Here is a 15824-nt window from a genome sequence, read left to right as displayed (position 1 = left end):
AGCTGGCTGCACGTATGCAACGAAAACAACTCCAGCAGCAGCGGCTAAAACAAACTAAAAGTGTAACTCTGAGCTGAGCTGGAGTGAGGGCTGAGCGCTGGGAGAGGCGTCGGCGTAGCGCGCACAGACACACGGCACTGCCAGCTGACAGAGCTGGAAAGAGACATCACGCTAAGATCAACACTGTCAGCCCCACTGGTGGCCAAAAAGGGCATGGGCGGCGCGGGACACCAACGGGTTAAACCAAACAGCGGGGAGGGGTGTCCTGCGCTGAGTGCAGGGGCGCCTGCGAGCTCCCAGCAGTGTTGAAAATTAGTACGTTTTGGTGAACATTATCTGCGCCATCTTGCCTCTTCCCCTAATGCCACACTTTTGTCGTGCGCGCCCGCCATTTTTTTAAGATACCCCGAGCAGAACGAACCCATTTGCACGCCGCTGGCCCCTGACATAGCCCTTCGCCTTCACCAAGCCTGCACGCTGACCACCCCCCCCTGCTTGCACCTGCCTTGAGTCATAAACCCCTCTTCGGCGCTGCTCTGCCCCAGGCCCTCATCCTGTTCCCAGCGCGACACCTCCCTGCTTCCCTTTCATGATCTCCGGCCCTTAGATGCAAACCCCCTTTTTCCCTGTGTGCCCGTTTTGTCTTCCCCGTTCCCAGGCCGACACCCAGCTCTGCCGATACCATTCCTTGCCCCTCCCCGTACAATAGAAAGCTTCCCCCATCAAAGGATCCCCGGGTTGATCAAAGCCCCCACTCCATGAGATCCGATCAAACCCCCCCACATTCCGTGAATCGGCGGAATATCCGGCTGCGTGATACTCATCACCTGTTGTGACTAGGGTGGGGACTTCAACTGTAAATGTGTGTGGGAACGGGCCCAGAGGGGAGTTCCGGGAATGTCTTTTTCATACATCAAAGCTTTAACATGAATGTGTAATCTACAATAAAGTCATAAACGTGTGTATAAGAGGCCAGGCCTCAGGGATGCAGTTAGAGCACCTCAGAACGATACCTTCTGTCCGTTTCGTTGTGTTCTCCTCCGGAGAGAATAAAAACCTTGTTTCCTGCTTTCCAGTCTCCAGCGCCTGCCTCTTCATTGATTAAATAACTAGAGGGTCACAGAGGCAATACCGCCGGGCAAATATCGATTGTCCCCGACCCGACTCAGGTTTTAACAATTGGTGTCCCAAGCGTGGGGCCCATCAGCGACTCGTGGATCCAGTGGGAGAGGTCCCGACGACAGAGTGAACGACTGCAACGATCGGGAGAGCTCTTGCCCAATAGACCCTCGTCTGGCAGCCGATCATCCGAACTTCACTAGTTCCGAACAGACCTCTCTCGAGTGATCTACGGTCCTGACTGGGGACCATCAGGAGTGCCGTGAGAAATACGAGAAAAAGAGGACGATCGGGCGCTGGATTCGGAAGACAAGAAACTGTCCACATGGTCCGGGTAAGGTCGTGTAATCACGACAAGTTGCGAAATAATTGCTTGATTGTTTGACTGTTTAAAAATACTAGTATTGCTCTTTATTTATTTGGAGATTCACTGTATACAAACGGAGAAACAACGGGCTCTCTCTTTGCAAGCAGTGGAGGATAGGTAGGGCAGCAGCCGTGCTTATTTTTTCTCCCCCACTCAATAATTACTTGAAACTGAACTGTTGTTCGCAAAACTATTGTTTCCTGGAGATTCCCTGTCTGCAAACAGGGAAGAGACCACCCTTTTTGCAGATAGTGAAAAGGGTAGGTAACGCAGATCTTTGCGGACCTACTCATTCTCCCCATTGTTATTTATTGGTCTGTTTGTTATTTTTTGATCCATGAGGTATTCACTGCCTGCAAACAACGTTGAATAGAAATATTCTGTCCAGTCTTTGCACCTAGTGATAAGATAGGCAGTGCTGACTTTTTAGTCCCTCGTTACGAGCCGTCATGTCTGTCTTCTCCCCACTGATTAATAGCCTGTTTAGCCCGGACCGTGTATTAGAGGTGGACCATATAGCTCCACTAGAAGGCACCCCTAATAAGGACATGTTCATAAACTATGGATTAGTCACCATAGCCTATAATAAATTGTGGCACAGGTATACCGAAGAGAGTCAAGACAAACAGTGGCCACTGGCAGGATCCTTTGACCTTGATAAAATAGAAACGTTAGAAATAGCCCTTCGAAATAATAAGACAACGCCAATTATGCTCGACAGTCTCGGTATGTGGCGCAGAGAGGCTATGCAACGACAGAGAAAAGACGAGGACAAACCAAGTAGAGAAATATACCGACAGGACAACCCCAGGACACCGCTACCCACAACTTATCCCCCGACACTATGCAAAAGACGACCAGACTTAGGGCCAGACCAATGCGCTTTTTGTAGGTATGTCGGACACTGGAAAGCCCAATGCCCGACTCTACTGAGCGTGAGTAAAGGCAAAGGGCCGACAGGAACGACAGACCGGCAGTACGAGAAAAAGCGCGAGACAAAGAAGAACCCGACTTACATAGACAGACCAGACAGAACCACCACGTTTGATTATGCCCGATGGCACAGATTTCGCCAGGAAAATTTCAGCGACATGCTCAAGTTCTCCTAGGTCGGGCAACGTCAAGACGGGAACCCAGCCTCGTTTCAAATTCACATACGGAAAGAGATAATTATGACCAATAACTGTTTTATATTCGTCTTGGGTCTTTGTATGTCGTACTTGTACTGTCCCCCGTCTGAGTTTGTGTGTATGTAATGTACAAATCTGCGTCATCCCTCTACACGTGTTTCCGTGTTACTCAACCTCTGTTAGCAGAAACTTAGCATAAAAGCAACCTGGAAAGAAAGAAATGGCAAAACAAAATCCGTAGACCATTAATGAACTTGAACTTTTAATTTAACACAACAAACAAGGAATAATAACGGTAAACTGTAGAAAATGAAAGTCAAACAGAACATTCGCCCCCCCCCCCCATTCTGGAACCTTCCAAAGTAGGGCAGGGTTACGGCTACGCCCAACCAACGGCAACCCATATAAGGCGGGCCCGGCCGCCAACTCTTGGTCAGGAAATCTTAACGTATGGGGGAGCCGGAGGAGAGGCAGGAGCCAGCAGCCCGGGCAGTTGTAGGTAGTCCCGCCACATGTCTCCTCGGCCAGCCGCAACGGGCCTGGATAGACTTAAGCAGTCCCGCCACATGTCCAGAGAAGAACGAGGCACCTCTTCCTTTTCTCTTCCGTTACAGCCGCAGCAGCTCTGGACGGCGGGATGTCCTGCACGTACCTCCACAACAATTTGTCCAAATTGGGCTGGGAGGGAGAGGCGACGCGGACGAGCCTCTCCCACCTCCACCGATAGGAGGTCTCCCAGCCCCCGGCCCGACGCCGAACACCCCCAGTCAGGCGATGGTGCCAATACTTCCACAGCACCGAACACACCATGGTGGCACCCCAGTACTTGCGCAGCACCGAACGTGCAATGGTGGCCATATTTTCGGAACACCGAACCTGCAATGGCCGCACTGATACTCGTGCCGCACCGAATGCGCGCCACAGGTGGCCATACTCCCACAGCACTGAGCACAGGACTTGGGGAACACCGGATGGGGAGAGACCTTCGTGCGGGCTGATGAAAAGGAGCAGCATGGGGTGCCCCGGAAGAAGGAGACGGCGCGAACGAGTCTCCCTCGCCCCCAGGTGGGGGCATCACAGCTGCACCCCAGCCGAACGTCCCGCTCTCACAAAACAGAGCCCTCTTCCTTTCACTCCGAAGGGTCTCTTCCACTCTTGCAAACTCGACGAGAGTGGCCCCTGGAGGGCCTCAAAATGGCGTCTGGGTCCGCTGGAAGGCGGGCCCCGGCCACTAGAGTAACTTTGACCAGCAACATAACTCGAACATTTGCCCCCTGGAGCACGAGCCCCCATCTCCGACAGCATCTCCGCAGCCTTGAAGATCCTAAAAAGGTCCCCGGCGGAACCTTCGGCCTTTGCAGGCTTCCGGTAAGGGACGGCTGCCTTGATCGCCAACGAAACAAACATGACATTGCCACTCCTTCTGTTAGCATGAATTCTAGAACTGCCGAAAAGGACTCTGGTCCAAACTGCCAGTAATGGGAAACATTTCCCCCTGATGCTGCTTCCGGACTGAGCCGGCCCCGCCCAAAATGGCGCTGGTATCAATCGGAACTTACGAACACCTCGTGGTGTTCCTTCGCACTAATAAAAACTTGATGTTCTGAGATTTTATATGATCCTTTGTACACTTGGCTAGAAAAGACAAGGAGAACTCACTCGACGAACAGTACGAAAGGATCCCCGTTACAAATGTTGATTACAAATGTACAATGTATTATATTTTTATAACTGATGTAAACCTCATTCACGACGCACACGTACGGTATGCATATAGGAAATCTGATTACAACTATTATGATTATGCTTCTAAATTATGAAAATAAATGCCCCCGAACCCCCAGCCAATTAGTAGACGTTTTAGTTTCTTACAAATGAATGAGTAAAACTTTCCGATGTTTTTATTGCTGCAAACGACACCCCCCACTGTACGCACTTTAGCCATTGCCACGACCGGCCAAATACGACCGCACCCTCATAATCCACATGCCGAAACGATTTTGCAAAATAAAGTTTTTGAAACTATGGACGGGTATTGCATGCTTTATTTTAAAAAAAAAAAAAAAAATGTGGGATCGGTGGGAAAGTTCTTTTCTGTGCACCCTACTCTGCTCTCTCTTTAAGGTTGAAAGAAGATGGTTGCCCAGCCCTGGAGGACGGATCGGATCGACAACACGACACTCCGCCTTCAAAGTGCGCGACTGACCCATGAACTCTCGCGCAGAGGAAGACCTTGACTTCCCAGGATGGGTAAAACGAACGGTGTAAATGAGGGAATGTAAAGGGAGGGTGAAATGAAATAATGTAAATGTTATAAAGTACAACGTTCCAAAGTATCAGGGAACGGAGCTGACCCAAGAACCGAAGAACCTTAGAACGCCACAGCGTTGAAAGAGGTTTAAGGATCCCGATAGTGAGATACATCCTCTGACTAGATACCTCGCACTAAGCACCTCTGGTTTCCCTTTTTTTTTTACGTTTCCCCGCACATGACCTATATGGACACACTACCCCCCCTCGACTCCAGAAACCATATCCCCGGGGACCCTGCCCCGAGGAGGAAAGACGAGTAAGAGGTAAGTAAAGAACTTATGAGTCCATGTATTTGAATATGCGCGAATGCTGTCTCCCCCACCCCCCCCTTTTTTCCTCCCTCTGCAGGTTACATCAGAGATTACAGCCGAGGTGTGGCGAAGATCTGAAGCCTTGCCATGTCTACTACACGAAACGGACTAGCGCCGCAAGGTGGTGTCTAAGCACGCCTGCAAACTACTCACGTATCGAACAAACCCGAAAAATTAGCACAACCTGATAAAAAAAAAAAAAAAACGATCACCCTTAAACCAGACCGGACGAATGAACCCATGTCACGTATGATGCGAAACTATGAGGGAATGTGTGTGTGTGACTGAGGCGTTGACCCAACTGGTCGAAGGACCGAGAATGCGAGAAAGTGCGACAAAATGGTACCTCCTTTCTTCTTTCCTTTTTCTCAAGGCACGTCCCCTCTACCCTGTCTAATGCTCCAACTGCATGATTACAAGACTTTAACGCAGACCCGTGAATGCCTTTTACTGTGTAATGCACTAAATAGCCTTTCTTGAATACACTGCCACCCTCTCTGTTGCACGTGTACTATTTAGCCTGCCGTTGCGCTCTCTCTCTCTCTCTCTCTCTCTCTCTCTCTCTCTCTCTCTCTCTCTCTCTCTCTCTCTCTCTCTCTCTCTCTCTCTCTCTCTCTCCCTCTATTTTTTGCACTCCCACTCTTCCGAGTGATTAGCCCCGAAATTGGCAGACTGCCACCCCTAGCACACCACCTAATTGGCTTCAAATACCGTCAGTATTTGCACAAAAACTTGTCTTTAATACAATCCCCCTGAGGCCGCGTCATTACCTCTCCTTTTCCGCTAGAAGTCAATGAACCGAGGTTGGGCCGTAAGGGAAAGGACAGGTAAGACGACAGAGGTTCCCTAATCTGACCCGAAATAAGGGAACTACATGTCAACGGCTCCTATGGTATAAAACAAGGACCTCAGAATACGCGACCCTCCCCTCCCCGAATTGTCGCAATACCCAAACCGGAAAAACGATTACCCCTGTTACCTCCCCTGTATCAGCCGCCCAAAAACTGGAATTATGAAACTACCCCTCATTTCCGGTTGTGAGAGATGGGTCGATTTATGCCCTCACCACAAGTTTCCTATGTCCCTGGTTGTTTCCCATAAAACCCCTGTCCTTCCTAATTAAGTAATCGGGCTGTAAAAGGTTACGTAGGATCCAGAATGATGTTTTACAAGGTTAACAGACTAGTCCAAGGTAAAGAAATCATCGAAAATAAACCCCGTAGTAGTTGAAAAGCAGGATGCATCGATCGAAAGGAAATGTTTAGCCATAATCGTCTCTCAGCAAAATACCTGTGTAGTACCATGTTGACGACTCACAGTACCCTTTTGTAAATGTAAAACTCTAGAGAACGGCATATCTTTGCCAGGTTCGTCTCACGAAGGTGGGTCACCATCAGATGAACTGTCGTGACTGTAATAAATAATTGTTAAGGAAAGTCATAGTAAATCCAACAGGCCCGTCACCGGTCATTCATATGCCAGTTATGAACACTAATAACGGGCATTTTCATTCTTTGTCTGGAGCTGGGAGAGAAATAGACTTTTTGATTATCTTCATCTGCAAATTCTCTAAAGACTGTCTTTTCAAACTTGTTTAAGGGTACTGCTGTTGGAGGAGAGAAGGACCGGATGTGGGAGCACGAGGCCTGACTGCAGACTAAGGAACACCTGCGACATTAGCCAAGGCGAGACCTCGACAGAAAAGAGCTGCAGGACGAGGCACTGTTTTCGACAACATGAGAAGAAAGGGTCGACCTGATGCCCCTGCTCGATGTCCAGTGTTGGTCGACAAGTCCCCGCTCTCTGAATTCGGTCACACGCCCGCCTATTTGAAGTCTCTCGTTTCCCTAGTTTGTTCCTAATTTGGCCTTGCTCCATCCCCCTTTTCCTCTGACCTACCCTATGAACTGTTTTGTACGCTCTTCTTCCATCTGAACTTTCTGACAATCACCTCAAAGGACACAGGGCGAAAAGGACCTTTCCGACCAGAAACGCGAGGAAAGGGTCGTGCCCTGCAACGCAGAACGTAGAACAGAGCTGGACTTGTAGCTCCACCGCCGGTGCTCAACAGCGCCAACGAAAGGCAACAAAGAATGATGAGAACTCGTTAAACTTTGAACATTTGACATCCCCAATCGCCGTTTCTGCTAGACCTCATTTCTCTCCCAGCCGCCGTTGTATTGATCATGCTCCGATACGAACCTGATATATATGTAATAACCTGCCAGTATGAAATATGCTTGCTGCTCTCGCTACAGAATCGTTTTTGTATTGCATTCCTATGACTTTCCTGCTAAAACAAATTGATCAAAGTTTATCAAATAGGCTCACCTCCTAAAAACTAGAAATGTTAAAATGTATTGTTTACAACTCTTTTCCTCTAGGGTTCCTACCGTTTTCTTTCTCATGCCCATCACAATAGAACCGAGTAGAAAATGAACCAGCAAGATGTCTTGAATATGTTAAAGGGAGGACTGTTGAAAATGAGTACGTTTTGGTGAACATTATCTGCGCCATCTTGCCTCTTCCCCTAATGCCACACTTTTGTCGTGCGCGCCCGCCATTTTTTTAAGATACCCCGAGCAGAACGAACCCATTTGCACGCCGCTGGCCCCTGACATAGCCCTTCGCCTTCACCAAGCCTGCACGCTGACCACCCCCCCCCTGCTTGCACCTGCCTTGAGTCATAAACCCCTCTTCGGCGCTGCTCTGCCCCAGGCCCTCATCCTGTTCCCAGCGCGACACCTCCCTGCTTCCCTTTCATGATCTCCGGCCCTTAGATGCAAACCCCCTTTTTCCCTGTGTGCCCGTTTTGTCTTCCCCGTTCCCAGGCCGACACCCAGCTCTGCCGATACCATTCCTTGCCCCTCCCCGTACAATAGAAAGCTTCCCCCATCAAAGGATCCCCGGGTTGATCAAAGCCCCCACTCCATGAGATCCGATCAAACCCCCCCACATTCCGTGAATCGGCGGAATATCCGGCTGCGTGATACTCATCACCTGTTGTGACTAGGGTGGGGACTTCAACTGTAAATGTGTGTGGGAACGGGCCCAGAGGGGAGTTCCGGGAATGTCTTTTTCATACATCAAAGCTTTAACATGAATGTGTAATCTACAATAAAGTCATAAACGTGTGTATAAGAGGCCAGGCCTCAGGGATGCAGTTAGAGCACCTCAGAACGATACCTTCTGTCCGTTTCGTTGTGTTCTCCTCCGGAGAGAATAAAAACCTTGTTTCCTGCTTTCCAGTCTCCAGCGCCTGCCTCTTCATTGATTAAATAACTAGAGGGTCACAGAGGCAATACCGCCGGGCAAATATCGATTGTCCCCGACCCGACTCAGGTTTTAACAGCAGGGGCAGAGCGGTGCCCTCTGCCACCCCGGGGTCCGCCGCGCGCACGCAGACACCGGGGTCGCCGGCTCCGGGAGGCAGCTTCCAAATGATCTCATCTCTCCTTTCTTCCCCGACACTATTAATGCTCAGATGGGCAGAATGAAGTGAAAGTACGTGCAAGTCATGTGTAAACTGCCTCAGCCAGGGGGCTTTTATCCCGGCGTGTATATTCCAGTGGTGCCCATTTATCTACCCCCGTACACACGGCACCCCCCTGCAGCTCCTTAGCTCTAACGAGCCTCGTTAAGATCACAATAATATTCCACCCTCTAATTGCTCGTCCCATTCAAAACAAGAACGGGGTTCGTGTCTCGGCAACGACGCTCAACATCCGTGATTCTGGACAAATCACTTAATCTCACCGTGCCTAACAAAACAAGGAAGCTGCGCGCTGAGCGCTGCAGAATTGTGAACGCGCCCGGCCATCTGGATTCACTAACGGAGGCACCCTGACAGCTCCTAATTATAATTTATGTACTTCTTTGCGCGAGCACGAACGAAATATGCCCAAAATGGCGGAACAAAACTACATTTACCCTATCACTTCAAGCCTATTAAAACGAAAACACAAGGAAGACGAATCACTGGCCAGATGACAGAAAACCCTAAGGAATGTGTGGAATTCCTCTCACCAAGGCCCTAGGAGATACTTCTTTTTTTTTCTCCTTTAACATTAGTTCTCGAAACTCCTCCCAGTTTCACTGGGGAGGAGTCCGAGCCCTAAAAAACGGATGTGATAACGTGCTTCCCCGAGTGCATAATACGTGAAAAAACGAAAAATGGAGTGGACGCCTGAGCACACTTATAAAAGTACCGGTGAAGCGTTGGGAAAACGTGCTGTGAAATGAAAAGAGCAAGGGGAGTTGTCCAAGCGAAAAAGATAAAATAAAGATTACAATGTTAGACGCGGCGTTACACCGACTTACTGGAGTGGGTTGAAAGACTCCGTATCACACGAATAGCTTTAGCGGATGGTGAGCCCGGTGATTCGTATGGCGGGATCTCAAGGAGAATGTTATAGTAACACGGTAAGCGTGATCGTAATCTCGCGGTGAACGGGTGATGGGAAACATAAGTGACGGACTGTAAAGAGTAAACAAAAAAATGGACTAAAAGGCAAAAACATAGCAGTGGCCATCTTACGGGAAGGGGAAGATAAAAAAGTGAATGTGAATGGTGTGAACAAATAGAAAAATACAGTCAATGGTCAGCAGCACTAAACAGGAATAGCATCAAACATACAAGCCTGATTAGGCATGTTAAATAAAACATGAAAATTCGATTCGATCATTAAGCCCGAAGGACTTCATAGATTGCAGTCTGTATATCCAGGCAATTTCACGCTGCAGGAGGTGCTTGTTGTTGTCTCTGCCCTCGCTTTTGTTGACGGTTTCAACAACCATAAATTTGAGTTGGGAGATGTTATGTCGCGCTTCATTAAAGTGCACTGCAATGTTAGACTTGGTGTTTTTGGTTCTAATGTTAGATTTATGTTCATTCATGCGGACTTTCACTTTTCTTTCAGTCTTGCCTACATAAATTTTGCCGCATGGGCACTTTATCAGGTAAATTACATTTGTGGTGTCACATGTGGCATTAGCATGCAGTTTGATATCAAACCCCTTCATAGGATGAGTGACAGTATTTCCACGAATTACGTTATTGCAGTTGCTGCAATTCATACATGGCCTAGTTCCTTTGGATTCTCCCAGTTGTGGTGTTTCTTTAGACAGTATTTCCTTGATGTTAGCATTACGGGTGTATGCAAAAATTGGAGGATTTTTAAATGCAATCCCAAAATCAGGTTCCATGCTTAAAATGTGCCAAACTTGAGAATAATCTTTCTGTAGTTAGTACTCAGGGTGGAGAAGTGTAAAGTGTTGTTTCTATCAGACTTTTTGCGGTATAGGTCAGTTTCAATGCCCATGGTGGATAATGTGATTTGGACGTCGAGAAAAGTGATCGTCTTTTCATCAATCTCCCATGTAAATTGAATGCGTTCATTGATGCCGTTGAGGGCCATCAATAACTGTTGTAGTTTCTCTTTGGTATTCATCCAGATGATGAATATATCATCTATGTAGCGCACAAACAGTTTAATGTTTAACTTCTCCAGTTTTCACCAGGCCTCACTCAAACAACACTTACCATTTTCACAGATGCTGCGTGGTAAAATAATCACATCCAATGACACACATGCTGATCAACGTCTTAATGAGATGGGCCAACGATTTATCTATACAGGCTACCCTAGTGAGCTAATTAAACAGGCCAAAGCACGAGTTGCACTACTACCTAGAGCAGAGCTTTCCAATCTCTGTGTCGCGACACACTACTGTGTCACCTGCGCATGGTGGGTGTGTCGCGGGATGACACGGGTACAGTGCAGATGTACGCGAAGAAAGAAGAGGGCAACTGTTTGGCGAGTGTGTGCGCACGTGGCCCATGCGCAGTTAGGTCCGCAGAGCAATTCCCGGCAGAAGTGTTAGTTAGCTCGGAACGAGAAGGAAACGGCAGGCCCGGAGAACACTCTGAACTCCGCTGTCTGTCTGAGCCCCCGCACCAAGAGCATTGAGCCTCTAGCTGGCCTGACCAACCTGCTGCACTCTTCACTCTGACACCGTAAGTAAGGCCTTGTGTTGTTTGAATATTCGCTGGTCCTGGTTTGCCCCTGCCTGGAGGCTGAAAGTAACATGTGAATAACTGGACTGCTGAGGGGCCCGCTCAAGTATAATGCTTTCTGTTCCCATCAAGGTGCTTGCCATTTAAACAGTGCGAGTGTTGCACATTGCTTTCGTTCCCACAACGCCACATCACCACACCGATTAAGTTTGCCAGCCCTGCCCAGGACTCATAGGACTTCTCATGACGCCGATGGTATATCAATAGCTAGCCTTAGTCATAAAACATTTTTTCAGGATTTTTCTTTTACATACGAGTGCTCGGTAAATACGGAAATGCTTGAAATAATAATTTAGCTCGGTACCTATACCAGCGTTATCTCGGCCAGTATGGGTTTTAAATATTTAATACACCAGAAAGAAAATGCACAGAGCTGTCCGAGAAGTTTAGGCGAGTGTTTCTGAATCGGCCATCAGGCTGCATTATCTTTCATCTGTACTTTGTGCCATGGCTAGATACGCAGTAGGAGTCCTGCTGCTTACAAATGTGGAAACTTAGACTCAGTATTTACCAAGACTGTGGATGGACCAACGAACATCAGTCTGTCAATCAGGTAGTTGCATAGCGCCATGAACCACACATAGGGTAAGCAGGGGGCTGTCCCCGCTAGGAGAAGTTACTGAAACAGTGAGTGTCTTCTAGTGCGTTCATGAAAGGACCGAGCTGGTGTGCCTTTCACAAGTCACCCTTCTTAGCCTATGTGAAGTCGCCCTTCTTTTAAAGCGGCTGCTTGTTTTTTGTGTGCACTCTTAGTTTAAAATAATCTATATGAGAAAATATGTAAACAGGTTTAGAGGTAAAGAAAATAGAGAGAAAAAGGAGAAGATGAGAAAAAAATGAAGAAAAGGAAAGTAAAAGAAAAAAATCATTGAGCAGAGCTCCAGCGCAGATTGGAGAAGGATGGAAAATGTCATCCAATGAAAAAGGCAGGCATTATTGCTTTCCTAACAATATACTGACAATCCCACATTTATAGTGTCTGGAGGTGAGCGACTATTTGGAATTGTTGTGCTACTTCCAATTTCAATCACACCTGAGTGGCTTCCTCGTCAGTTCTGTGTATCTTCGCACCAGAGTGTGCATTCTATGTTCTTTTCCATGGATGTTTTGCAAGAATCTTGTTTTTAAAAAGCTTTTACAGCCACGCAGTTTTGAGATGTGTATTGGCTGCTCTGATCGAAGGATGCAACGAAGGAAAATAAAGGAATGTAGTACTACACAGGTGTCATTCAAACGTTGACATTTGTTGCTCTGGTGTCAATTATAATCAGGAACACTGGAATTATGTGATTCTGCAGAGTTGTCCGTATAATAATGGAGTTGACACATTTGCCCCTTTATCCATCATCTCCTGCATAATTTGAAGATTTTAACAAACAAAATTCCTAACTCACGTAGATCAAAAGTTACGGAAAATCTCACTATTCATGTTACCGCACACTGGAAACCTCTCACAAAGATTGACTGGTCATCTTTCAGTCGCTTATCGCTGTATTTGGATGTTAAACTGGTGCACCCATGTGTTTCTACAGAGGGAGTCTTAACATGGGTGAAAATGACAAAATATTGAAGTAATACTGCAACAAAAATGTGCCTTTTCATGCTGCATAATTTATTCACCCTTGCCACATAATTTGGCCCTTCACTGTCACTTAATTCCAGTAGCCCTGACTATAAAGTGTTTTTCTAAACAAAAGGGAACTCGAACTGGCAGTGAACAGGAGACTTTGGCAATGAACACACAAGATGACAGTGTACTTCAGTTAAAGGTCTCTCTATGTGTGGAATGGTTGTTGGTTCTCAGTCATTTCAGCCAACACCCAGTCAAGAGGGCCCTTCGAGGATTATGTGAAACTAGAAAGAGTGACATCAAGAGTCATTATACACTGAACAGCCTTTAAGATGGACTGGTACTACTCACCTTACTACTCAACTTCTCCTGTTAGTGTGCACCCTACATGGCCCAGCTTCTCATGCGTGGCCCTTGTTCCTCCCTGCTGCCTATGCTGGCTCTGCCCCTTCCGCCTTGTCCACCCTAGGTCTCCATCTCTTCGCCTTCGATGGGGAGTGCCATACAGCGGACTTTTCAAGTATTTACATGCGCTCTGTTTTATTGCCCCAATGTACTTGTTATATGTATCAATAAAGTAAGTAAAGATATGCTTAAATCAAAAATAACCATACATAAGCACTTAAAAATGTTTTTAGTCAGAAGCTGATCGCTAGTTCGGACAGTGTGTTTGAATGTGCACAGTGGATGTTTGCATGCAGGCTTGCTCTGACCTGTATCAGCTTCTTAAACACTTTTGAACTACTTCTCAGTTTTTGTTTTTTAAAGGAACACGCATATCTACACACTTAGCCAGTGTTCTAAGGCAGAACTCCGTGTACACTGCATGTACACACATGCAGACTGACTCATGGTCCCTTTCAGGCTCCACACTCTCTCATACACTCCTTTGTGTTAGCAGGCACGTAACCTTTAAGTGCCTGCTGCCACAAAAAACTCTCAAACACCTCCACTTGCATTGGAAAAGGGGCGTGCCTGTATTTTTTAGCACAACTGAAATACTTCCACAGGCAGAGTACCACTTCCCAGTAGTAGGCAGTATATATTCTGCTATAATGAGCACCTGGTCTTCTAGCTTTTATTATGCTAAGACAGTCTTTTCACACAAAGACTGATCACTAGTGTCAAGGCAGTTATTACTTCTGTCCCACCTTATGCTTCTTGTTTCAGGCACAAACCGAACCTTACACCCAGTTTAGCCAGTCACAATCTTTGTTAGAACAGATTCACAATTGCTTTATTGATTGATTGATAGATAGGTTTTTTTTCGATATAAAAATATCATAAAAGCTTGTACAACAAATATAAAACACAACAATTGTAACAATCGCATTCTATTTACACAAAAAGTAAGGACAGGAAGGAAAATGTTAAAACAGTTAAAACAGAATTAAATTGACAAAGAAAGCCTTCTTGCACGAATCAACCATGACCACTTTAAAAATTTTGACACAGCACAAACAATCAAAGTGGATGTGTCAGACATTAAAATACGCAGCGCCACTTTGTGTTGGCGGGTACCTAAGAGCCTACATAAGGGTTTTAGCCAGCGGCTCCTAGGTGCACAATAATCCGGACATTCAAAAAGAATGTTGGCTACCGACTCTACTCGGGTGGAACAACGCGCACAGAACGGGAAAAGCTGGTAAGAGGATTTCCAACGGGCAACTAGTTCACCTACTGGGAGGGTCCCCACTCTGAACTTAAAGTACAGGGCACGGTCAAAAGGGATGGAGATGGTGTCTAAATAGGGTTCATAGGCCACCACATCTTTAATCCTCAGAAAGGCTACAGTGGAGTTACAATGACATGAATCTGAATGTAGTTTGGAGGAGACCCAGTTCCAGTACAACTTCTTAATCATTGCTTTGGGTGGGGCAGTTCTCAATGTCCATGCATCACCTAGCCCTACCTCCGCTAATAGCCATTTAACATCCCTCAACCATTTAATCCTAAACCAGCCTTCCATGTCCATAACCTCTGCTAGCGCTTACGCATAGGGGGCTAGTTCGGGCACCTGCCACAACCGGGCCCAAAGAAGCAGGGGGCGGAGTTGCGCTTGATCCTTAATCGATCTACAGCCTAGGTCCAATAACACTGGTACAGTAGGTGTACTCCACGGGAGAGCCATCAGATCTTTCAAAAATTTACTCTCCGATTTTGCTAATACATCCAGGTTACAGGTACCCCACAGCTCCGCCCCATATAGGGCAGTGCTGACCCCTCTGGCTTTATATATTTCCACAACTGGGGCTATAGGTTTGCTTGTGGAGGAGCGTTGTTCCTTAAGTAATGCTCCGCCCACCCTTTTATGACCAAGGAGCATTTTTTGAATGTGCGGCTTCCAGCTAAGAGAATCATTAAGGCGGATACCCAGATAGTCAAACTCGGATACCCTCTGCAATGGAACAGAATTCAGAGCACGAGAACGGCCAAGTTTCTTGGGCGGATTCATAATCAAAAACTTGGTTTTATCTGTATTAATTACCAACCCCCTCAGTAAACAAAACTCCTGAAAACTATTCAGGAGGCTCTGGAGGCCCATGGGAGACTTTGAGATAAGAAGAGTGTCGTCTGCAAAAAGCAGTGTTGGGATCCGTTTGCCCGCCAGGGATGGAGCATCGGAGGGGTTTCTTAGCAAATGCTCAACCACTCCTTTCACATAAAGAGAGAAAAGAGTGGGGCTAACACACATCCCTGACGGACGCCCCTACCCACAGGGATCCTGTCGTTTTTTTCACCCTTCGTGCCCCATCGGACCTGCGCAAAATTGCCAGCATGTAGTCTCACGAGGAGGGATAAAATATACAAGGGCAACCCCAGTTCTGACAGAACCTTCCACAACTCCTCCCTTGGTACCAGGTCAAAGGCAGTCTTGAGGTCTATAAAGGCCAAATACAGACTGCCTTTGCCCAGCACCACCACCTTCCAATACAAG

This window comes from Lissotriton helveticus, chromosome 12 (genome assembly GCF_964261635.1).
Source record: "Lissotriton helveticus chromosome 12, aLisHel1.1, whole genome shotgun sequence".
Lineage (NCBI taxonomy): Eukaryota > Metazoa > Chordata > Amphibia > Caudata > Salamandridae > Lissotriton > Lissotriton helveticus.
The sequence above is the reverse complement of the archived record's forward strand: the minus strand, read 5'-3'. Positions refer to the sequence as shown.